The sequence below is a fragment of the Capsicum annuum genome, chromosome 1 (assembly GCF_002878395.1).
Source record: "Capsicum annuum cultivar UCD-10X-F1 chromosome 1, UCD10Xv1.1, whole genome shotgun sequence".
Lineage (NCBI taxonomy): Eukaryota > Viridiplantae > Streptophyta > Magnoliopsida > Solanales > Solanaceae > Capsicum > Capsicum annuum.
The window spans coordinates 213985913-214013427 of NC_061111.1; positions in this window are offsets into that span (position 1 = coordinate 213985913).

The window sequence follows — 27515 nt, forward strand, 5'->3', positions numbered from 1 at the left end:
GGTAGACTATATGTGCCATATGTAGATGACTTGAGGCAACAGATTCTTACAGAAGTGCATAGTGTGCATTACTCTATTCATCCAAGAGACACTAAGATGTACCACAATTTGTGGGAGACCTATTGGTGGAATGGGATAAAGAGAGATATTGCAGAATTTGTAGCTAAGTGCTCTAATTGTCAGAAGGTAAAGGTTGAGCACCAAAAGCCTAGTGGTTCTATGGAGGAGTTTAGTATTCCCACTTGGAAGTGGGAAGAAGTGAACATGGATTTTGTGATAGGGTTGACTCATTCCCATCGCCAGCATAATTTAATTTGGGTTATTGTAGACAAAATGACCAAATCAGCTCATTTTTTGCCTGTCCATACCTCTTATTCAGCTGAGGACTATGCCAAGCTCTATATTAGAGAGTTGGTTAGGTTGCATGGAGTCTCATTGTCCATAATTATAGATAGGGGTACTCAGTTTACCTCTCACTTTTAGAGAGATTTTCAAAAGGGTCTTGCTACCCAAGTTTATCTTAGTACAACTTTTTACCCTCAGATAGATGGCTAGGAAGAGAGGACCATTCATACCTTAGAGGACATGTTGAGAGCTTATGTTATCGACTTTAAAGGCAGTTGGGATGATCACTTTCCATTTATTGAGTTTGCCTACAATAACAGTTATCATTTCAGTATTTAGATGGCTCCTTTTGAGGCTCTTTATGTAAGGAGATATAAATCTCCTATCGGGTGGTTTGAAGTAGGAGAACTATATTGATAGGGCTAGATATAGTATTTGATGCATTAGAGAAGGTTCAGCTAATTAGATAAAGGATTAAGACAGCCCAAAGCTGACAAAAATCCTATACAGATGTGAGGAGGAGAGTCCTCAAATTTGAAAATGGCGATTTTGTATATTTGAAAATATCTCCCATGAAGGGAGTGAAGAGGTTTGGAAAAAAGGGGAAGCCAGTCGCCGATATGTTGGCCTTTTTAGGATCTTGAGTCATTTTGGAAAGGTAGCTTACAAGCTTGAGTTGCCTACAGAGTTGGCATTAGTCCATCCGATATTTCATGACTCTTTATTAAAGATGTGTATTGGTGATCCAGCTATCGTTGTTCCTTTAGAGAGCTTAGATATTCAGAACAGCCTTTCTTACGAATAAATCCCAGTTAAAATCTTAGATTGCCAGATTCTTAAACTAAGGAAAATAAAAGTTCCCTTGGTTAAGGTTCTTTGAGGAATTAGTCCATTAAGGAAGCTACTTGGAAAGCAAAAGTAGACATGCATACTTAGTATCCTCACCTCTTCTTCAAAAACCCAGACTCAGCTCAAGGTAACGATTTTTATTAGATTACCTCCTTTCTATTCTCAGTGCTATCCATATGATCATCTTCATGTCATTGCATGCATTCATGAATTAGTTCAGTCAGTCACCATGTTTCATACTTAATCATGTAATCATGTCTTCGGTTACGGCTACTCAAGATATAACCTCAGTACCTCAGTATTTCCCAGCTTAATCATTCTTATTCGAGGACTAATGTTCCTAAGGAGGAGATATTATAAGACCCCATAATCCTAGTTTATTTCAGCCCACTCTCGCATGTTAAAGGGGAAAAAGACTTTGAATATTTCACTAAGTGTTAAGACTTAGTCATTTCTAAAGACCTTAACTTTGATGAATTAATTTTTAATCTTCCCAACATTGGAAAGTTGATTTTTAAGTTGATTCATGCTTGGGGAAGTCAATAGTACATCCCGGGTGAGTTTTGGAATTTTAGGACCAGCGTAAGGATGAGTTTGGATGTCCAAAATAGAGGCAGTGTGCGATTAGGCCGCGATTTGCCCTCCATTTCACCCCTGGGGGGAGCCCGCGATAGAGCTCGCGGCGTACTCTCCATCACGCCCTGTGTATTTCCATATTTTAGTCATATTTTTCCAAGGGCATTTCAGTCCTTTCCCTTCACCCAACTGATCTAAAAATGGGATTTAGGGTCCCAAAAGCATAAGTTACTATTTTATTCTGAAAATTTCCCCGATTGAAAGCATTCCCTCTCAAGAACAAACCCTATCTCTTCAACAGTCAAAGTCAAGTCTCAAGAAACCCACCAAGAACTTCACGAATTCTTCAAGCAAGGTATGTTAAATGTTCATCCATGGGCCCTTTCCACTCATGGAATCCAAGAACCCAATTTCAAATTCAAATCTATAATTTTTACATGTTATTATGATTTTAACCATAAATTCTCATGAATTTTTATATATACCATGATTTACATATGTTGTTGTTGTTATTGAACCCCATACGATTGAAGGGTGTTCTTCACTAATTTAAGCTTTAATTGGTAATGCTAGTATTAAAATCATGCTATTACTACAAGTTTTAAAACTATTCCCATGCTTAGCTTAAGCCATGAATTGCAAGTGTTTGATGAAATGCCTACAAGAATGGGTTTTGAATAAGTGCTTACATGTTATGTCCTCAAAGTTTTACTATGATCTTATTATTATTACTATCGATTCCTGGGGGTTTTGAATACCCAAAATTTAGTTGTTTATCTAGTTTTTAGTCCTTCCAGAATAGTTTCAGATAAACCATGAATACTAACAGTTCAGTTGTCATAAGCAGTCAAACTTACATTAGTTTAGAAATCAGTGTCTTTCAATTGGGAGTAAAACTTAGCACCGAGTAAAAATAGAGATGGCGTCTCCCCCATTAGTAGGCATAAGGAACTTGTCTCCTCCGTCAGTAGGCATAAGACTTTAGTAGCCGTCCCTAGGTTCCAGACCTACGACGCTACCATATATTTGAGGGGTCCCTCATCAGATAGGCATAACTCCCTCATCCTTCGGGATATCAGATTAGTGGATCCATACAGCCATTGTTAGTACCCATGGAACAATAATAACACCCTTCAAGATGAGGTTACAGGTTAAACCCTGCTAGTATATTAGGTTATGTCGGTTATAGATAGCTCCCACAATTTCAGTTCAGTATTCAATTTTAGGTTTGCTTGACCACAACATATAGTATCAGTTATTTAGTTACCAATATTTTAGTAGTTCAGTTTACTGACTATTTCAGAACTTATTTTATGCTTGGTCATGCATTCTTAGTCTTTACAGTCTATATTCATTCTTACTCAGTACCTCATATATACATTCAGTCAGTTATTACTCATACACGTGAACCCATGCATATCAGTCTAACCTTATTTGACATACGAGTATATTCAAGGTACTAATTGCATACTCGTTTCTTGTGCTATGATGTCTTATATAATAGGTTTGGACTCTTAAATTCCTGATCGTACTTAGACATTCCAGTGCGTCAGTAGCAGATGTAGCTATAGTGAGTCCTCATCCTTCAAGGAAGAGTTAGCTTATAATCAATTATATTAGTAGTTCGGTTCTTTAGTCAGTCGGAGTTAGTTGGGGGCTTGTCCCATCAACTTCTCTATCAGATAGTTTAGCGGTTTTAAGACTAGTACAGACAGTAATTCAATTTTTAGTTGTTATTATCATCCATTTTCTCAGTATTTCCAGTATTGTTTTATAGATATTATTAGAACTATAATTTAAAACATTATGGAATTTTCCCATTAAATTTCATATATGATCTTTTATTATCAATTTTACCTAGTGCTCACAGCAGGTACCAGTATCATGGGTTAGTTTATGGTCACTTGTGACCGTAAGCACCGTGTGGCATCTAAGGTGTACTCTCGGGGCGGGGTGTTACACTAGCCAATAGAGCAAGGAGATATTTTTTCTTATGGAAGATATTACCAAAAACCTCCTTGTTTCTGGGTTTTTCTTGGATCTCAAAAGCCTTGGTGGAATTGGTGAGATATTAGCATGAGTGCAACACATAGTCTTCACCCTGAAGGGCTTAAGGAGGGACTAGGCGCTCTGTGATGTTGAGTATTAAGGGGGAGTTGTCAGAGTGAGTCCTAGGAAGATGTTTGGAAGTAGCCTCAAGGAAGAGATGTATCTAATAATCATTGGATAGGAACCTATCCAGCCTCTCTAGGATGAGCCTATTTCTATTTCTATATCACATGTTGGACCAAGTATACTTGCTACCTCTGAAACCTAGGTCTATAAGATTATAGTAGTTAATGCAGTTTCGAAATAAGTAAGATTTGTTTATGCTAATTCTATTACCACAATTTTTATCATAGTCCTTAAGGATTTCATTGAAGTCCCCTTCCACTAGCCTACTATTGCATCCTAAGGAGTCAATAATGGCCATAAGTTTTTGACAAAGGACCTTTCTAGTGCTAAAACAAGTACTAGCATAGACTATACTATGAATCCAATTGGAGGGGTTAGAGAAAAACTTAACAGTAACATGGATAGCCTGGGGACTTATGGAAATGTCATTGATAGATATCGAGTCCTTAGACATGATAAAAATTCCACCACAACTGCCAAAAGAACTAGACTAGATTTGTCAAGAGAATCCCAGATCCTTAGCAAGATTCTTATGGTCAGACATCCTTGTCTCAAAAAGTGTGAGAATGAAGGGTTGGTGCATGCTAATCATAGATTTATAGTGCCTCCAAAATTCTCCACTGTTTTCTTCTCTTGCATTCCAAATAATGTAATTCAACATCATTGACTTTTGGGTGGTTGAGGTTTTCTCTTCCCCAAGGGGTTGGAAGTTCCTACTATCTCCCTGAATTTCCTTTTCCTTGATAGGGGGAATATCTTAGTAGTAAAATGTTCCCCTGTCATAAATTTTGGGAGATTTTTCTTTAGCTCCAGATTGGAGGGCTCTTGGGAAAGGAGGACAATCACCATCTCGTGAATGAGCTCCATGAATTTCAGGTTTATGGGTCTTTCCATGGTGACATTATCTATCTTATGAATTCTTAGCTAAGATCGAAGTCCTTCCATCTCCCTGTTAGATTCCTTTAGATCCTCTAGTATCCTTTCTCTTTCTCTTATTTTTAGACTTATCGTCAGGGATAGAGAGAAGAGAAGTGTGGACATTATTGGATTTACTTCCAATGTGGGGAGAAGGTCTACCCCATTAGGCTTTATAAAAGCTGAACAATGAGAAACTAAGAGGGGGTTAGAAGGTGGGAAGAAGGGTAGACTCAGGCTTATTTGGTTCATCAACTCTCATAGGATTATCGATGTGAGATAGTCCATGAAGGAGGAGTTGATAACTTGGAAGAGATTCTCTATCCACACATTTAGGCCAAAGATTTAGGGTCCTTGATTCAAGCACTCCATTGCTGGTTAGCCAAGGTAACTTGGACCCTGAATATATATTGTCACATTTCTCCCCTTCCATTCCAAGTGGAGAGGACCTGTCTGGTTTGTCATACAGATTTCCAACCAAGAGGCTGGTTGATGGGTGATATAAAAAGGTTTTGTAGTTAGTACGATCATATTTTGGGGTGGGTTGGAGCTCATTTTCCTTAGATATGTTTTTTGCTTGCATGGGGTTGGAAGTGGAGTTAAGTTGAGTTTTATCAGTGGTAAGATTAAATATTTCTCTGTTGGGACTCACATGGGCATTTAAAGCCTTACCTGATTGAAGGACAATGTCCATCAAATCATCAAGGGAAGTAAAGGGGTTTCCTTATTGTCATGGAAAGAAGAGTAGCTCTAGGCACTTGAGTGTCTATGTTTAGCTAGCTACTGTGGGTCTCTAAGAGGAAATTTTTCTTTATGTTCCATTTATATTAAGGTAAGGAGGTGGTACAGTTTAAATTATTTATAGGACTGGGGGCCTTCCTATCTTATTAGTTTTCCCCTGAGAAGTAGAACTGATAGGAGGTTGGCCCAAAGGGGTGTTGTGGTAGGATTTTATTTGGGATGATATTTGGCCCTTAATCCATTGATTAAATTTAAAATTTTGGCCTACCCAATGCGTTAGGAGGAGGTTTTGGGCCCTCATACTTGAGCAGTTTGGTGAAGTTGATGCTCGAGAGCCTGAATAGGCCCAACAATTGGCCTAGGGTCATAGGTTGACCCTAGGGGTCTATTCCCAATGTCGTTAGCGTGTTTTCTAGTGGTGGGAGATGACAAACTAACCTGATGACACGTCAAAGGTTTTCACCTTGATATTTGTCATGCGCGTGTTTATTGTTGGCCTTTGGGGTCTTTTATACTATTTTCTATTCATAATTGGGATCCTTCTTTTCTTGGGCATCAGGGCGCTTCTTTTGGGTAATCGATGTCAAATGAGAATTTCCCTATGTGGGTCGGGTAGGATGACATTATGTGGCCAAGGTGACTGCTGATCTTGCAAAGGGCGCCCTCTCCTTCATAGAACAATTTTTGTTTATGTCCTCTGATGGCCACAATGGATTTAACTAGTACCCTAAGAAGTTTTTGCATATAAATTCTCACATACCTCTCTCTTAGGGTTGCTGAGGTACATGCATCTACTTTAACATGTTTCCCTAGAGTTTTACCTACTCTTTTTAGGATGAGTGTATCATAGAATTCCATTGGGATTTAGGGTAGGTGGATCCAAATCATTATGGAGGAAATTCGAGCTTCAAAAGGTACAAATTGGGTTCCCAGGCCCTCCTTACTAAGATAAAGCTTTCGAGTTGAACCATGGACCATATTGAAGGACTTTTTCCTGACTTTCCAGTCTTTGAAATTTAATTGTGTAAAATTCTGAGCCTAGATTGATTAAAAAGGGTGGCTCAATTGGCTTCCAAATGGCTTCTGGTTTGGTTTTGACATACAGATGGTTGAATTCTTATTTAGTGCCTTGATGATAACTGAGTATCACCAATGGGAATAAAGCCGTTCATAAAAGTACGATATGATAACATCATTATCAATCTTTAATAAATATTGTTCAGAAGGTAAACGCTGAAAACATTTTCCAAAATAAGTCATTTTTGTTATACCAAACATGTACAAAGAATACTACTTCTTTTGTTTCAATTTGTTTATTGGGTTTGACTTAGTATGTAATTTAAGAAGGTAAAAGATACATTTGAATCAATGGTCTTAAATAAACTAAAGATATCCACAATGTACCAAAATATTATTTCAATTTTGTGGTCTTTATAAAAAATTCAAATGGAAAGTTGAGATTAAAGAGCTGTCGAAAAAGGAAAGAGATATTTTTCAAACATGTTTGGTTAAGTGAAGTTTTGATGATTAACAAGATGACATAGAACACTAATTCAAGCAGATTTATGAAAAACTATTTCAACAAAGTTCAAAATACAATGGAATTGTTTGTGGATAAATTCACACGTGCAAAAATAAAGGAACATAATGCGGTTACTTAAGATAAACACAAGAAATAATCAAATCTTTGGATATTGAGGAGTCAGTGTTTGCCTAAAACACTCAAGAAGAAAAGAGTTTGATTTAAATAAGAGTCTTAATTGAAGTACAACTCTATGAAGAGTTTTTTTATATAGGAGCTCATCCTACAAAAGAGATTACACAATTACATGGCAATAGAGGCAATCCCAGAAGTGTGAACTAAGTAATTGACTTCAGGACATCCTGAAACAAATGAAATGCATTGAAGAACCTCGTTTTAATTAAGGAGTCTTAGCTTAAAAGGTTTAGTAATAATGTATTAGGATTGATCATTGAGTTATAATTCTTATGTTTTCTTAGTTTTAGTGTGTTATAAACTGGTTTATGAGTTGGTCTTCAAGTTGGGATAGCTCAAAGACTTGGGAGCATAAAAATTGAAAGGTTTGTGTGTTTCAAGAATTAGAGTTAATTTTGTTGGTTACACTGTCTTGTAATCTTTCTTTGTTGAGGCTCAGTATGTTTAACAGAATTGAGGTAAAATTCTATAGAGGTACAGGTTGTGAATTTTTACACTTTTGTGAGATGGATTTTTTTCATATAAAAATATTGTGTTGTTTACTTACTGCTTTAAGTTTTATAGTTGAAACTTGTTAGGTAACTTGGGTTATTCGTAGGTAAATACTCTGAATCACTCATTTGAGTAACTAGGTCAAGTAGAATATCAATTGATATCAGAGTGGGTTATCCTATTAAAGTTAACACTGATCATGATGTATAACCTATTGGACATAACAAAGGATAGTCCACTACTAGGCGTTCATTGTTCATCGAAAATTACTTTATTTGGTGGAAAGATCCCATAGAGGATCTCATTCAAGTGAAAGATTATGAACTCTAGGATCAAATCGTTGATGAACCTAAGATTCACATGAAAAATGAAAATACAGAAGAAATGAAGAAGGTAAGAAGTGAATTTACTCCTGATGATCTCATTGCTCTTAGAAAGAAATCCAAGGCTAAAAACATTGAATTTTGTGGTTTAGGATGGGACAAATAGGGTATCTGGATATACTAAAGCCAAATAGATATAAGATAATGGTAAACACTCATGAAGGTACTACCCAAATGAGAAAATTTAGGATTACAGTGCTAACCACTAAATATAAGGCTTCAATATGAAGGATAGTGATCCACTATAGGAAATGATTACTAGAATTACCTTATTAGTGAATGAACAACCATCACTTCAAAAAGTCCTCCTCACAAAGGAGTAGGTGGAAAAGGTCTTGAGGATCCTTCCAAAAGCCAATTTAGATGTAAATACTAATTTTATAAAGGAAGCAAATGATACCACCAATATGTCCCTCGATGAATTAGTAGGAAATTTATAGACTTATAAAATAAATATGAAAAACCTCAAAAAATGAAGAGGAAACTAAGGATAAGTCACTAAAATTAAAGGCGTCTAATAGTAAAGAATCTGATGAATAGACCTTTCTAGTCAAAAAATTTAAAAAAAAAAATTAGAGAGATAAAGAGATAAGATAGAAAAGGATCAGGTATCAAGTGTTGGTCTAGTGACCAAAATCAAGCTACTTGTTTCAAATGTAAAAAGACTGATCACATGATCAAGATTGTCCACTATGAGAAATAGAATGGAAAAAGAAAAGGCTGAAAAAATAATTAAAGCTAGAGGAAAAGGGATATTACAAAAAGAAGTAATCATATGCAATGATGGTTGTATGGGATCAAGATTAAAAAATCTAATGATGATGAAGTTCATGAATCAACACTCATGGCAATGGGTGACTCAAACATAAAGGAAGAAGAAATTGACCCTGGGGTATGTATTCTTGATCTAAAGAATAAGTTGTATCTCTTTTCTAAAATGGAACTTATTTCACTAGTTAATGCTATGATTGATGCTTTTCATGATTTAACCATTGAAGGGATCAGTTGCTCGGTGCACTTATATTGAATTGATACCTTTAAGGATACCACTGATAAAAAATTACATCCTGAAGAAACAAGATAACCAACAAGGTTCAAATATTTTTGACTAAAAATCTAAAATTCTCAAGACATTCATTTTTGACAAAGAAAAGAAGGAAACTAGTGATATTCATCAAAAATTTAAGTCTGAATTAAATAAAAAGGAGTTGAACTTTTATGTGAAAGAAAAAAGGTTAGAAAATTAAATTTGAAAATCTCTAGCTTAATATGAATCTTGAAAGAGAAAATTGTTGGACTCAATCATCTAGAATTATGAATAATCTGGGAGGTAGGACTCATAATGTAAAGGCAGGACTGTGCTTTCACAAAGAGATAATCTCCACTAAGAATTTGTATTATATTTATGGTAAATTTGGTCATCCTATTATTGAATGTTTAAAAGTTAATGCAGTTATGAACAGGGTCATAAAATTGTTTTAAAAAAACCCTGAACTAGTAAAGAAACAGGTACACAAATATGTTAGTAGCATGGGTAAAATAAAAACTAATTAACCATTTTGATTACAAGAAATAATTCAAGCTTTTCTAACCCCTAAGCTATTTTGTAGGTTACAGTGAAAGGTGGCAAGCAAACCTGGTATGGAAAGTGTTTGTTCAATGCATATTACTGGATACAAATAAAAATTTCTTTTGCTTACCTCATTCAAAGAGGGGATTATGTTATTTTGTAATGGTAAGAAAGGTAGAGTCACTTGAGTTAGAAGCATTGGAAGATTTGAAATTAAGGTACTGGAAGAAGTACACCATGTTTATGGGCCAAAGTATAATCTACTCACTATCTCTCAATTATGTGACAAAGAAAACAAGGTAACCTTTACTTATGTAGGTTGACAAGTCAAAAAACTAGTAATAAAGGAAGTTGTGTTGACTTCAAAGAGGCATAAGAATGTCTACAAAGCTGATATTTTGGGAATTCCAAGTGCTAATCTAACATATTTTTAGTGTAATTGATTGTTACTCCTTACTTTGGCACAAAAGACTTGGAAATGTAAGTTTGAAATAGCTAAACAAACTTGATCAAAGGATATAGTTATAAGCTTGTATAAAACTTAGTTCAAAGATGATAAGATTCGTAGTGCTTATACTAAGGGAAGGATGTAATATCTTCTATAAAAATAAAGAGAATAGTAAGTACATCCAAGTGCTTTGACCTAGTCGATATGGACCTTTACAGACCAGTAAGGGTAAGAAGTGGAGAGATAAGAGGTATGTTTATGACATTGTTGATGATTATTTCAAGTATATTGGGACTTTGTTTTTAATTGCTAGAGTGGATAGTTTTTATGTTTTTTTGTATTTTTCAAGAAGATAAGTAATCCTTTAATCTCCATCAGAACTGACCACGAAATAGAATTAAAATATAAGATTTTTAGAATTTTGTTCATCTCATGGGATAATCATAATTTCTCTGCTCCTAAGACACCTCAGTAAAATGGAGTAGTTGACTAAAAAAATAAGACCTTAGAAAATATGGCTAGGACAATGACAAGTGTATAAAATCTTATAAGAAAATTTAAGCTGAGGCTATGACGACTGCTAGTTACAGTGTAAATAGGTTCATGACTAGAACTCTGTTAGAGTAGACCCTTTACGAATTGCTTAAAGAAACAAAATCTAATATTTTATATCTTAGGTCTTTTGGCTGCAAATATTTCATTCATAATAATAAGGATAATCTTAATACATTTGATACTGGGAGTGATGAGGAAATCTTCATAGAATACTTAGGACATATTTAGGCATATAGAGTCCAAAATTAAAGAATAAACTATGTTGAAGAGAGCGGGTATGTTATTATTGATAAATACAGTATTATGCTTGATACTAACATGCAGGATGAAATAAAATTTGATATTGCCATAGAAAAGGGAATGAGGGAATAGGCTGTGTCACATATTCCATTGAATGAATAAAAGGAGAGATTATTAATAAGGGGACAACAAGCTAGGACACAAGTTCAATAAGTACATAAAAAAAACCCTAGTATTTTACAAAGGATGATTTTTAAATCTACAAGTATCAAGACTTTTATCCCATTAATAATGTTCTGATTGATCTAACTTCTAGAATTACTACCATATCATGTTTAAGGAATTTATGTGTATTCAAAGCATTTTTATCAACGGTTGAACCTAAACAGATAAAAGAAGTTCTTCCTAATGAAGATTACAAGCTAAGCTACAAGAACTCTATCAATTAGAAAAGAGTAAGGTCTAGCACCTAGTTCCTTCATCAAATGAGAAAACTATAATTAGAACTAAATAGATTTTCTGAAACAAACTTTATGAGAATGAAATGGTTAAAAGGGAACAAGCTAAGATTGGTGGTCCATGAATATAATCAAGAGGAAGGAATTGACTAGTAGCAAAGCTTGAAACAATTAGGTTACTAGTAACCTTTGCTACTTTCAAAATAATTCACTATATATCAAATAGATTAAAAAATGCATTCTTGAATGGATTTTTAAAAGAAGAAGTCTATGTGATGTAGCTATCTGAGTTTGAAATTACTGAGTTTCCCAACTATTTTTACAATCTTAACAAATCCTTGTATGTATTGAAACGTATGGGTAATGTATGAAAGATTGTCAAAGTTTCTACTAGAACATGAGCACAAAAAAGTAAGATTGACAATTCTATTTTCCTGCAAACTATTGGCAAAGATATTTTAGTTGTTCAGATTTATGTGGATGATATAATCTTTGAGTTACTGATAACAACATGGCACAAAATTCACAAGGATTATATATAAGGAATTTGACATTATTATGATGGGAGAACTTAATTTCTTCTTAGGATTGCAAATCAAACAAACTCTCATATGAACCATAATACATTAACAAAAATATGTGAAGGAGCTGATAAAAAATTTCAATGTAGAGAAAGCCAAAGAAATTGATACTCCTATTGCAAAAGCCACAAAACTTGATCTTGATGAAATAGATTAAACTGTTGAGCAAAAGTTATTAAAGGATTGATTGGGTTCTTTTGTATCTTACTATAGGTAGACTTGATATAGTATTCAATGGTGGACTTTACGCAAGGTTTCAAGCCAATACTAAAGAATATCATCTTAAGTCAATCAATAGAGTTTTGAGATACCTTAAAGTAACAAGTGATTTAGGACTATGGACCTAGAAAGAAGTAATTTTAACCTAGTGAGCTATGCAGATGCTGACGATGTAGGATATCTCATTGATTAAAAAGCACCACAGGTATGTAACACATCTTTGAATCATTTTGAATTCCTAGTCCACTAAGAAATAAAACTATGTTGCCTTGTCTACTACTGAGGTTGAATATGTAGTTGTTGAATCATGTAGTGCTCGATTTTGATGGATCAAACAATAATTGATGGATTTGAATATGTTGGATGTATATCTTTTTTGTGAAATATTAGTTCCATTAATATTGATAAGAATTCTATCTAACATAAAAGAATCAAACATATTGATATAAAGACACCTTTTTCTTAGAGACAATATGAACGGATCATATTTTAATTTTGTTTTGTTCTACTGGAGAAAAACTTGCTGACATTGAACTAAGTAGGAAATATTTTTAAAATAATAGGCTACACTTGGAGATTATTAAGATTACATAAATTTGTGTAATCAATTTCAGTCTTATTAGTCTGATCTATTGGTGTTCTACTCAATCTTATACGTTTACTTGTATGCCATTTTACCTCATCATAGGCAATTTTTAACTAGGTTATTTATTAATTGAGCAGTGATAACTCTAGAAGATTACTGAAATCATTATTACATTAATCCTCAAGTATATTTTTTGTTTTTAATTTAAAAGTTAATATAACAAAAGCTTGAAATATATGAGCTCTTTTGTTTCTTTTCTTATTATTATTCTTGAAAAACTAAATTGCATTCTCTTCCCTACTCTTCCTAAAGTAACCGAAGAAAACTCCAAAGGTCTCCATTTTTTAAAAAAGCTACGACCTAGTCCATCAGAATCTAATCTCCATCTCCATGCAGTTTATCACTCCTAGAAATGCTCAACTCACCCCATCCATTCATTTTCATCCCCTCAATACATATACTTCTGACATTGTTGTACAAATCACTCAATTAGTATTTTTTTCAATCATTATTCCTATTCTTTGTCTCTACTTTACTATATCCCTCTTCTCGTGCTCATACCACTGCTCAATCTCCATCCACCACCACTATTCTCCACCCTTTTTGTCTCTTTCTACCCCTCTTTTCTAGTTTTCTTGAAAACTCTATGCCCATTATTATTCCCAAATCAATTCTAGATCTAATTGTGGTTGATGTCTTCATAGTGGAAAATGTGATTTTGTTTGGGGTTCTTTTATTTTAACTATTGTGATTGGGTCTGATGTCTCTTTTGAGGGTCACTCATCTCCTTCTTCTATTTAAGGAGTCCATAATAATTGTGAATCTCAAGGTTAATCTTAGGAATAATGGGGAATAGTCTAGTCAAAAGGTTGGAAATATCTCCATAAGATTAGATAGGTTTTCTATGTGGAATCATATAAGTTACAATCTCTTTCTTTGACCCCCCCCCCCCCCTCCAATGCTACTCTTGTTCACTTTAAAGCTTTGTCATAGCTCTCTCCACATATTTTATAGTTGTTATTGATTTGGATGATACTCTCCTCTCTAGTCTTCTTGGACCAAAAGTCTATTCCAAATTAAAGAAATATAGTGATTCTTTTATTTCTATTCCTAAGAATGAGTTTATTCTTAAGTCGTCCCTATTTTTTATTCCTTCTAGAGTGCCTTATGCAAGAAAAAGATGCAAATAAGAAAAAGCTAGTCTCTACACTACCTTGAAGGCTAGTAAGAGATCTTATTCCTTTACCATCATTCCTCCTAAAAAGCATGATGTGATAATCTCTAAAGATGATAAAGTGGTTATTAAGGTTAGAAGAGGAAGAATTGTTACTCTTCATAGACCAAGTCCTCTAGATCCAAGTTTACTTCTAAACCCCATATTATGCCTAAATTAAAACCCTTTTGAGAACCCCCCCTCCCCTTTCCCCAAGTCTATAATTACTCCCTGTTTAATCCTCATCCTAATTCCAAAACTACATCTATAGAGAAACAGGTCTATCGACCTAGTCCTTCTCATATTCCTAAATCTGATTCTTCTAAAGATGAGGGTTATGTTTATGTACATATTGATGGTATAACTGATCCATCTCAATTTTCTCGTACTTCAAATTTCCAAAATAATTTATGGCATGAGGTAGAGTAGTTACTCATTTTAATAATCATGAGATGACTATATTGCTCACAAAATTAGTTGCTCTGAGTGGGTCCACTCATTTCTTTAATAGGATATAGAGGGTAAGCTGGAATAGCAAGCAGTAACTAAATTATATATCAATGGCAAAAGTAAATGAATAGTAGTCAGTTCCTCTATTATAGGCATGTCTATCCACCTTGCTATTGTTGATATTGCTCTTATTACAGATCTCCTAGTAGTGACTGGAGTCATTATGTCAAGTTTGAATAGCCCTTTTTAGATAATACAGCCCCATCCTTTATTATCACCATGAAGTTTTTTTGTGAACCTCGTTTGGCTCACTTTTAGAGTAGAGAAGAAGGAGATGTCTCCATTGCATTAGCTTTACAATAATGTTGTTCATAATATTATAATTTAAAGTAAGGAAAGAAGTACTGGACAAACTTTTTAGACTTGACCTTGATAGAATTATTGGATACTAAGGTTAAGATTAATTTGCCCAGTTTGATCATTAAGAATATAAATAGAGTACTCCATTACGATGAGAATGACTATGCACTCCTTTATGGAATTTGGTTGATGCTTATTTTGAAGTTTATATTATTCATGTTCAGGCGTGGGACTCTCAAATCACAAAATATGTGTTGGGAAGAGTGGAAAACATTTCTCTATCTGCTTTTATAAGGCATGTCAATCTCTCATGCAATGCGTGAAGAATACCTTAGCAGAGAAGACAAATAAGCTTTCTAATATTTAGGCTTCTCATCAGCTGAAAAAGGTTGAATAAGAAGCTAATCTTGTTGCTTTTCAACTTGAACTTGTTCAAGAAAAAATTGAGATTGCGGACAAAATTTGTTGACTGACTAAATTGTTTGTTTTTCCTCCTTCTTTCTCTTCCAGTCCAGCTTTTTAATCCACAATTAATTTTGTTATCCCTCTATCAAGTTGGCTTTTGTGTTTCTAAGTTACTTACTTCTTATTTGTATTACCTTTTGACAAGAATGTTTCTATCTGGCAGTTAATGAATGAAATGGTCTTTTTAGTTTTCTATTTTCTATATCGTTGCTTTCTTTAATGAGTTTCTATATTAATTCAGTGCCTTGATATTCTATGTAACTCTGGTAGCCTCAGTGGTGCAGCATAGTTTTGCTTTCACTTTACAACTTACTTCTTTTAGTCTGAAACAGTTTTAGATGATGCTAAAAAGGGAAAGAATAAGGGTTGTGCAGTATTTATAGCCTAGTTAACTAACCTATTTCATTCAAGTATTCAATGTTTTAGCGTTCACATGTCAACATATTGGTACTAAAATGGAATACACATGGGCATGAGCTTATCATCAATAAAAATAGAAAAAATTTTGGGTTCGTGGAGGTTTTGATGATTAAGAGGAAGCCATAGAACAAGTAATTCAAGTAGGTTCATAAAAAACTATTTCAAGAGAGTTCAAAATATAATGGTACTATTTGTGGATAATTTTACATATGCAAAAAACAAGAACAAAATGTAGTTACTTCAGATAAACACAAAGAAATAATTGAGTGTTGAATGTTGAGGTGTCAGCATTTTCCTACAAGGCTCACGAAGAAGAGTTTGATTTAAAGAAGAGTCTCAATTGAAGTACAACTTTGTGAAGAATTTGTTTAAATAGAAGGCTCGACTACCAAAAAAGGTTATAAACTTCTACAACATCATAGGCAATTCCAAAAGTGTGAATAGAGTGATTAGCTTTTGGAGTGCATCCTAATACAAGTGAAACACATTGAAGAATCCCATTCAAGTTAAGGAGTATTAACTTAATAAGTTTAGTAATGATGTATTAAGATTGGACATTAAGTCATAATTCTTATGCTCTTTTAATACCTGTGTGTTATAAATTGGTGTAGAAGTTTGATCTTCAAGTTGGAATAACTCAAAGACTTAAGAACTTAAACCGTGAGAGGTTTGTGTATTTTAGAAATCAGGTTAATTTCATAGGTTACATAGTCTTTCAATCTTTCTTTATTGAGGCCCATTGTTTTTAATGGAAGTAGAGTATAATTCTGTAGAGGTACAAGTCATAGTATTTTTACACCTTTGTGAGTTGGGTGTTTTTCTCATAAAAACATTATGTTCTTTACTTACTACGTTAAGTTTGGTAGTTGAAACATCTCAGGTAACCTATGTCATTTATAGGAAAAATACTCCAAATAACTCATCTGAGTAAGTACGTTATGTAGATTATCAAAATGAGCTAAAAAAGAAAATGAAACAAATAAATTGATATAATAGGAGTAACAATTTATGAATAAATAACCTTGTTTATTTACTTCACACTCTTATGAGTGAGCTAAATAAGGGTGGGATTCTTAATCTTCATTTTCTTTTTAAAAAATTCCTACTTTTGGACCGAACGGTTAATCCAAGCTTCAAATCTTGTTTCCAAGCCTGCCACTACTTCTTTTTCTTTATTGCTTAGTGATAAAATATAATGATTCATTTTGTTGTTACAAAACATATCAGCATAAATTTATAATAACATCATTCCTAATAAGTTATAGAACCAAATCTTTAGTATAGGAGTGCATTAGATATTAACTAAGTTCATACAATACCTCTAGAACAAAGTTAAGTTGGAAGTGTTCTTATCGATTAAGTTGCGTGCTAAGTTTAAGCTAGGTTCAACTTCAAATAAGTATAGCTTCTAGAATATAAAGACTTATATATCCCAGTACCAATCAAATGGAAGATCTTTGAGTCTTCTTTCCAACGTATTCAACCACTTGTTAATATCACTTTAAGGTGAAAAGTTATGATCATTTTACTAAATACTTTTTGAGCTAAAAAATTAACCACCACAATGGTAAATTAACCATCGTAGCGGTACCACTGTAGTAGTAAATCTTCTGTTGCAGTGATAACTGAGCAGTTTATAACCTTGTTTTTTTGTGAATTTTTTATTTCAACTCAAAAACTTCATCCCCAAGCCCTAGGAGGACGATTTTTCAACTTTTAGGGTGCAAATTCTTTGTTGAGTTAAGTTCTTCAGGTAACTTTTTTGTGTTTCAATTCTTTCACATCTTAGAATCATTACAACAATCTTTAATGATGGAATTCCTCAATATTTGAATCCTAAGTTCATGAAATTTTGAGAAAAAACTACTGATATAGGTAATATCACCTATAATTAATTTTAAATTATTAATTAACAATTTCTAACATGAATTTGTAATTCTAAAATATGAAATCTGATTCTTGAAAATGTTGAATTCAGTAAAAATGAAACCTTTAACTTTGAAAGTCCATTAATAGGGATGGCGGATATGTTGAGCATGATTGAGCTATTTAATTTCTAATTGACCTATGGGTTGTGTTTTAGACCATGAATAAAGATAAAATTAGGAGGTGAATTTTCAATGTAGTTCTTCAAGGAGTTATTGATTAATTACTTTCATAATTATTTGATTTTAGATTATAGGTCCAATAGGAGCATGAAAGAAAGAAAATATCAACCTTGATGTAGCTTGTTATTTTTAATATCTTTGATCGAAGTAAGTTATGATTTAATATGCATTAGACTTGTATTAGTTACATGTAATAACTGTAGCTGACTAGAGATTTTATGTCTAGGTCTGCAGGCCTAGAGTTTGGAAGGATAAATGTTGGAAATAATGTAATAATCATATAATTGTGTGTTATTGTGTTATGTATTTTGATGGGTGTTTGTATTTATATGACTTACTTGATATTTATAGAGTTTAATAACTGAATGTGAATAATAATAGAAGAATTAGGTGACCTTTTATTTTAAAGAGCTAGTCTTTAATACTTTCTAAAGGGTGAACCCCATATTATGTATATTTAAAGTAAATAACATTCTTACTAGAAGATAGTTAGGAAGATTGATTATGATAAGAGGAGGTGATAATATAACTTAAGAACATAAAGTCAAGTTTTGCTAAAGTGCTAGACAGTATGATAAAAAGGTGTATGATTCTAGCTAGAATTGTAAGTTAAATAGACTCGAATGGTTGAATGATCGACTAAAGAGGATAGTACCTTAAACTTAGTGATGACTTGATTGTAAGGGTTACTAGTTAGTAACTGAATCATGAAGGCCCGATAGCCTTTCTCTAACTGGAAATCACATACACAATTCATATGTTGTAAGGAAATGCAGAAAAAAATGGAAACATGTCACTTTAATATCTCAACTGAGTAAAGCGGACATAAGTTTAATAAAACTCAAACCATACGCGTCTGTGAAATCTCTACTACAACTAAAAAATAACAATCTATATGAAATCAAGACAAGGCATTGGATCATGAACTAAAATCAAATGAGATCAACATAAGTGAACAAGATGCCTTCCAAAGTAAGGGAGGCTCACAAACTCTGAATATCTGACAACAATCTACTATTTTGTAGGACCACTAGACTGGGCATCAAAACCTGAAATATATGGGGTTAATATAAATGTACTAGTACGCAGAGTAATCCAAAATAATATACTTTTATACAACATAAGTGAGAGCAATTCATAAGACATTTTACATACGATATATGAAAACACATGGGCATACTTTAAAAGACTTTGAACAATTCTTTGAAATCAAACTCATTCTTTATCTTACTTTTGAGCTAGATGGTACACCCTACAAGTCTAGTACCCATGGGCTATATAGTTCCACCGTTAACTCATCGTCCAAGCCCCCACATCCAAGTTTCCCGCAAGGATAGGGGTCCTACATACTAGTCTAGTATACCAGTGTCTCAAGGACAAGTATACAATGGCCTTCGCCAATCACATCACCCGAATCGGCAAAACTCGATTCCCAGCAATGAGCCTTTAAACTCAAACACCTTATTTGGGTAACCATCTAACTCTCTTTAAGCCCATTTTTAATATTTTAAATCATGCATCTTTTTGAAAAGTGGTCTAATATCTAAAAACTTCATGTAGCTTAGTCTGGTCTGAGTCTATTATGGCATTTATCTGATTTGGTATCGTCATACCAAGACTTGTAAGTCGTATAAGCCTTACAGTATCATGTTACAGTCTTTTCATTCAAAATGTGTTATTTGGACCACCCAAATCATTTAACCAGTGCAAGAGAATTTGTAGTTCAAAATACATGATAACTTATGCAAGATTCTCATCTTTTGATTTTCAAACATAAGGTATCCAATTACTTGTACCAAGCCATGCAATTATTTAAATCATCATTTTTTATTTATATGAAAAATAAAACACCCTCTCTTCACTTCATAACCAAAATCAAGTCTTAAACAATAGTAAAGACATTTGTATCATGATTCTCAATATGAAATTGAATAATTCATAACATATGAAAACAAGAGACTTTATAACAAGAGTGGGATTATAGATGTTCATGCTCTCATTCAATATTCAAACTCAAAATGCATACATACTTATATACGAGTACAAATCAAATTTAGGAGAAGGCCTCAAGACCAAAACATTGGTTCACAATACATATGTGTTATTGAAAATTCAAAACCCTTCGTAAATATATGATTCCATAACTTTAAACCTTATTCAAAATATTTTGAGTAAGCCCCTGTAGTTTAGAAAAATTTCACGTACCTTATGTTGTTTAAATTGAAGATTGGAACCCTAATCTTGACCCTTTTCTTGAAATCTTGAACTTAGAGGAAACCTTAATTTTCTCTTATTCTTGAGAGTGGAGGGGATTGGAGATGTTATTAAAATTGATAAAAGATAATTATAATGTGTTTTGGATACTTTAAATCGTGTAGGAGAAATTTGGGGTGAGAAAAATACCAAAATATCCCTAGGAAAACCAACAAAATTACTGAATTTCTTTAGTTGACAACCAAGGTTGATGGTCCGTCACTTAGTGACGGCTCATCACCTAAATCGTCACTTTCAGGATGGAATTTCCCCCTTACTATCCTAGGATGATGACTAGAGCTAATGTCTTATCACTTATTTGATGTCTCATTAGCTTTAGTGATCACTTAAGTGATGGCTTATCAGCGTAGTCATCACTTAGTTGGTAGATAGATACTTCGAAGTAAAATGAGCATAACTTTCTACTCAGATACCGGATTAAGGTGAAACCAATTGCGTTTGAAAGAGGACTAAAAGATATTTATTTTGGTATATGGTAGGCCACATAAATCATTATTTATAGGGACTAATTTTCATTTAAAGTTAATTCAAGTTGAAGCATTCACTAAAACTTAATCGATAGAAGTGTTCTCAACTCGTCTTTGAGTTAGGAGATATTTGTGACCTAAATTAATGTTCAAAGGTATTCCCAAACTATATATTTTATCATCATATATATTAACAAAGAATTATTAGATTCGGGTCTATACGCATAGGAACGATGGTTTGAAAACTAGCCCAAAAAATGTGGGGTGTTACAATGGGTCATGATATAATACTTTAAAAAATTGGGTTACAGGTTTTAATATTGGATACAAATTCTGTCATGAGCAAATTATTATTCATAATTTTCACTTACCATGTAACATCGCAATTGTGCGAGTTTGGTGCCAATTGGATGAACTTCGCAGAATAGCCTCGTAATTGGCTGTTAGGGAAGGGCATAAAATAAAAAAAAAGGCTAAACCAAATCAAGTCAATCAATTCTTTGATTTTTTTGTTTGATTTGTTGTAATGACCTGAATCATTAGTCATGAGAAAATAAGATAGCACGTAACCAAATGTTTGCATTTGCGGTAGTAATTAGACAGTTCATTAACTATAATCTAGAAATAATTCTAATGATAGCATACACATGTAAGAAAGTTAAAAATTGAAGGAAGGTTCAAAATTTTACTAAGTCTTAGGGACTTAGTCATTTTTAAGACTTCTAAACTTTGAGGATTTTTAATTTGGTCTTCTCAACCCCGAGATATTGGGTTTTGAGTTAATTTATGTTTAAGGGTGTAAGGATCATGTCTCAAAGATGTTTTGAATTTCTTAAATGAAGTTTGGGTCATGTTTGGATCATGAAACCAGAGGATTATTGCGATAGGCCTACGATGTGGTATTATTTCTGCCATTATGTAGACCACATTGTGGTGAGGGAAATGAACTACCATGATAAGGCCGCGTCGTGGTAAGCTTGTTCCATCCAGTTTTTAATCTAAATGGTTAAGGGGCAATTGGGTCTTTTCCCTTCAATCCAAATCATCCATAACACAAATTGGGACATCATTTAGGGCATTATTTGACCTTCTTATTAAGATCCCTCAGAAGAAAACCCTTCCCTTTTTCTAAAGAACACAAATTCAATTCCTTTCTTCCTAAGAAATCAAGAATTCAAGTTTCCTAAGTTCAAAAACCTTTAAGAAAGCATCAAGATTGGTGTTTCTCTTTCAAGTTAAAGGTTTTAAGGTATGGGGGATGTTCATTCATGGGTTTTCTTTCACCCATGGAGCCCCAAAAATCCTCTTTTTGATTAAAGATTGAATTTTTCTATCATTATTGCATTTTTTATTGCTTAAGATGGGTTTAATTCATGTTTTCATGGTAATTTAAATGAAATTCAATCCATGTATGATCCCATGCAAGATTTTGAATTCCTCATGCTATGAATTTGAGTTTCCCATGCTTTATTCAGGTGAACTTTATGATGAATCCTAAATTTATGATTCTTAGAAAACATTCCCATGTTAAATTCATGATCCCCACATATTTGATGAAATGTCTATGGTTATGGGTTTTGAACCTTGATCCTTTACTACACTTTTGAGCTTGTTATTACATTCAATAATTATTCAGTGCTGGTGGGTTATGAACACCTGATACCTTCATGTTTTACATGATTTACAGATTTTCAAGTATGATTCAGTTAAACCATGATTATTCCTATTTATTCAACTATTATGATCATAGTGAGCACTATCAGTCATGAAATTATGTTCAGTTAAACTCAGTCTAGTTTCAGTTTCAGTATCGGTTTAATTGGGAGAAGGATTTAGCACCGAGCAAATGCAGGGGTGGCGGCTTCCCCTTCAGTTAGGTAGAGTCGTTAGTAGCAGTCCCTATATTCTAGAACTACATAGCCAGCATAGGATATAAGGAGTCACCCATCAGTTTAGGGTTGACTTCCTCTCAAGGGTCTCATATCATTTTAGGCTTGACACTCTGTTCCCTTGGGACACCAGATTAGTGGATCCACACAGCTAGTGTTAGTACCCGTGGCACGATACTGAAACTCTTTCAACTGGGGTTACAAGTTGGATCCCAATTAGCTCAGATTAGGCATGTCAGTTAGATGATACCTTCTACAATCTCAGTACAGTATTCAGTGTATTTTCAGTTCAATTTTGCTTGACTAAGTGTACAGACATTTAGATATTCAATTCTAGAGCTTTTAGCCTTTTCGATTACAAATTTATCTCAGTAACATAACATATATACACTTAGTCTTGCATTCTAAGATATTACAGTTTTCATTCATTCATGTTTGGTTATCTCATGCTATTCAATTAGTTCTTATTTTATATGTGCAGTGCCTCATGCATATCAGTCTGTCCTTATCTCATATTCCAGTACATTCAAAGTACTGACCGCATACTCTTTTTTATGCTTGATGTCTTTTAACATAGGTTTGGAAGCACAGTTTCCCAATCGTAGTTAGATAACTCAGCATAATCCAACAACCATAGTGGTTAGTCCTCATCCATCGAGGACATGTTAGAATTATTCAGTTATTTCAGTATTTTATTTTATTCAATCATTAGGAGTTAGTTGGGGGTCTGTCCTATCAACTCCTCAGTTAGTTTAGAGGCTTTTAGATATTCAGATAGTTAGTTAGTTTTATTAGTCTTATCATATATTTCATACATGTGATTCATTCGTATTTTTAGTATTTAGACTTTATGGATTTATCATTTGTTTTCTATATATGTCCATTATTATTATTATTATTTTATTCAACGCTCTCAGTAGGTAGCAACACATGGGTTAGCTTGTGGCCACTTGTGACCATAAGCATCGTTGTCGCGACTAGAGGGTAGCCTCAAGTCGTGATATATAAGGTCATGAGACAGACCCAAATCAAAGTTCCTCATCTTAGACCTCATACTAGATACCAACTCAGGAGTACAATGGGACAGCTGGATGAACTTCAATGCATACTCCTTAACACTAATCTTATACTGCTTTAAATTCACCTAATAGTCACCAATAGTCACGGAAGAATTAGGCTAAAGTCACCAATATTAAATTAGCCTCCCAAAATTATATTATGTAAAGTTGGATACAGTGGTCATAGACCCCCAACATCGGCAAACATAGTTTTCAGTATTGGTCCTCCCGGGACTACACTTTCTTGATAAGCTACACAATTTCCTTTAACACTATTTAGAATAGTTTTCACATACCATTAACCATGAAGTCATTTATTGAGCCATTCCCAATTTCGTATCATCATACAAAGAGACATACAAGTCATTCCAATTATATCATACCGTATCCATAATCCATTTAACTTTTTAGACACCAATTTAATTTAAAAATTCATAACCATAGGCCCTAAGGGCATTTCCAAAACCTTATTATCTCTTTACCATTTAATTTTATGTAATTTCCTAGTAAACAATCCAAACACTATGAAACCCTAGTTTAGAATACAAATTATGATGTGGGTAGAGGTTACTGTCATTAAAATCATGCAAAAATCCATAAATATTGTGAAACCATATCGCCAAATTTTCATCATTACCATGGAATTCAAATTCAGTTCACAATCCACCATTTAAAACATGAAGAAATCAGTAAAATAAGAGAAAGTTAATGCAAGTGTAAAACAACAAAAAACCCTCAAACCTAGTTTGAATTAAACAACCAAGAAACATATAAATATCAAGTAATTTGATGCAATAATATAATAAGTAAAATAGGAAGTGTCCAACATGGTTTTTGATGGAGTAAATTCAAGAAAATTTTGAGTTTCGATCTGGAGAGTTGAATTCTTAAGAAAATCCTTAGTTGCTTCTCTTAAAAGATGAAAAAGGGAAGAATAATAATAAAAACTAATACTTGATTTCCAAATAGGGGTTGAGGAGTGTTTATGGTCATTTAAGGATGTTAAGGACCAAAAATCCCTAACCCCCAACTAAAAAAATAAACTAGGCGATTTTTGCCCTTGGGCATGGGATGTCGCTATTGCGAAGGACCAAGGGCATACCACGCTCTAATAGCAGCGTGCCCAAGGTGTGGCACACTTCTATCGCAGATCCTCATTAGTTTGGGGCCTTAAAATGACCCTGGACCCTTTCTAAAAATTCCAAAACTCTTCCCAAACATCCCTTTAACACCCCTTATCATGATTCAATTAAATAATTATCATTAAATACGAGGGAGGATCCAAAATAAATTTGTCAAAATTTTTGGGGTCGTACATTTCTAAACCCTATCTTAGAAATATCTCCAATTTCATTTTGATCTGCTATAACCTGCCTTGGTATCAAATTCAGAGCAAAACGTTGCCCAAGTAACCATTAACAATAGAAATGAGACTTGTCCTTCATAATAATCTGATAGATCTCCTTATAGTCAATGTAAAACCTCTAATTTGAATGCTTCTACTTAACAAGATTAATTAAGTAGAATAAGGTAATTGACCGAGTTGAATGATGCTAGTTTGCAACATATTTTAAACAAGTTTCTCCAATTTTCGACATTGATTGTATATAGAGGGTCTTAGTAACACAGGTTTAGCTCCAAATACAATGGGAATTGAATGATCATAAAGCTCTAGGAGGTCGCAATGACATGGGCTCCCCAAGCACCCTTTCATACTCGTTAAGGACTTATCGTGTTTTTGTAGGGATCTCTTCAACAACATTAGAGTGTATTACCTTTCCATAGAAAATAAATTACCAAAAAATCCCCTTTTTTCTTTAATATCTTACCCACAGTCTTAGCAGAAACTTGTTACATTTCCTTTCAGATTTGCTATCTTTCCACCTTTTTTAGTTAAAAAATATAGAGGTCCTACTAAAGATAGTACACATGTGCCCAATAGTCAAGTCAAGTAAATTCGATGAATAAGAACTATGTGAATGGTCTTAAGTTTCAAATAGGAGAAACTAATTCTATGTATAAAAAAATCAATAATAGTAGAGTTTGTGTTAAATGTGATGCCGATGATCATGGTGAAACTATTGATTAGTATGATAGAAGAGATCCTAAGACTTAGGTATCATAGATGGATAGAAAAAGATGGTATTTTTATGGTGCAAATGGTTTGATCCATCGCATAGAGGAACAAAGGTGAATCCATAACACAATGTAATTAAAGTTAATCACATTATATAGAATGATCGCTATGATTCTTTTATCATTGCACAAAATACTAAGCAAATGTATTATTGTCATGATCCGTGTCTATATTTTGAATAGGACACGATGTTTAGAACCATAAGTAGTTCTAAACTAACCCATGGTGCTGGCATGTTATTAAAATCATAGGCTTAAAATTTGAATGGAAGATGAACATAATAACTATGGAAAAGATAGAATAAAATACACTGAAAATAAAATACACTGAACCTTTGAAAATAATAATTTAAATATACACCCACTGAATTAATAACTATGTTTGAAAGCCTCTACTAAAATTGATGAGTTATTGGGACAGGACCCCCAACTAACTTAGAACACATGAAAAACTGACTGAAAATGAAATAGTGGCTATTAAAATATAACTAAAATACAAGCTGCCCTCACAACATGAGGACTTATTATAACAACTGATCAAGGTAGAAGATGAAATAAACTAGCTAGTCACATATCTTAAGATGGGCAATAAAACCTATATCATTATAGGATATAGAGCAAGAGAACATATAAGGTCAGCACTTAATTTAATGAGCACGTGATAAATGCATGAAATATGTAAAACAAGTATATATTATGTAGGGAGTAAAATCATTATATAACATAGGGATAAACAACATGTATGAAAAGTTCATCGGATCACAATCTTTCATGAGTACAATTTAAATGATAAAACATGTAAGTAAGTGCAATGGATTATATTTAAACTGTTTTAGTGAGATTTGCACACTTAAAGTACTAAACTATCTTTCTATGGGAGTTCTATAACTTGTCGAGGATAAAGAATCATGATTTGACATGAATTTATTCATGAGCCTATTTTGGGTAAAGGGAGACAATTTCAACAGGTAAGGACCCCTTTAATGTATGGTAGCAACGTAGTTCTGGAATTTAAATTTGTCTGAACTCAAATCCACCCTAATATTTCACCCTGAACATAATAGGCACTTGAAATCATGAGTAGTTTGAGAGAACCATTTTTCCTGACGTGAAACTAGGAAAGCTGAACTTTGATAAAATTGTGGAAGCTAAAAGCATGGGTGTAATTTTTTAAACAAAATGAAATAAAATAACTTCAACTTTTACTAACGAAAGTATTAAAATATTTAAAAACTTATTACATCTGACTCGACTTAACTATGTGTCTATGAAGTCTTTACTACATTTTGAGTACAACTATGTTTATATAACAAAATAAAATAATGACTGAAATACTGCAAAGTCCTTGAGAATAATGAAAACACATGTAAACTGATAGCATAGCCTACTGAATAGTCCATTTACAACTTGCATATCTGAAAGCTGGGAATACATTGTCTAATGATGTAGCGCCAAAAAGAGGCGTTAGTAATTTGAATGTATTGATATGTAAAGCAGTAAAGTGAACCAGTACTAATATCAAAAATTAAAAAACTAAGACATGAATAACATAATCATAATACAAGACTGAATAACTAAAAGGAAGGATGATTAACCTGAATGCTGATACTTAAAGAAGTATAAGTAGAACTTTCTTAAAACTAAAATTGAAATTGAAAATCGATTAATTCAAATCTAAATAAGACTTGAAAATAATGCTTCATAAAAACTCTCTTAAAAGTGTTAGCCATAGACAATCATATATTATTTGAAAATAAGTAATTTTTTATGGAGTTTTTTAATTGGTATAAATCATGTGAGCATCATGTGAAGTACAACATCTTGC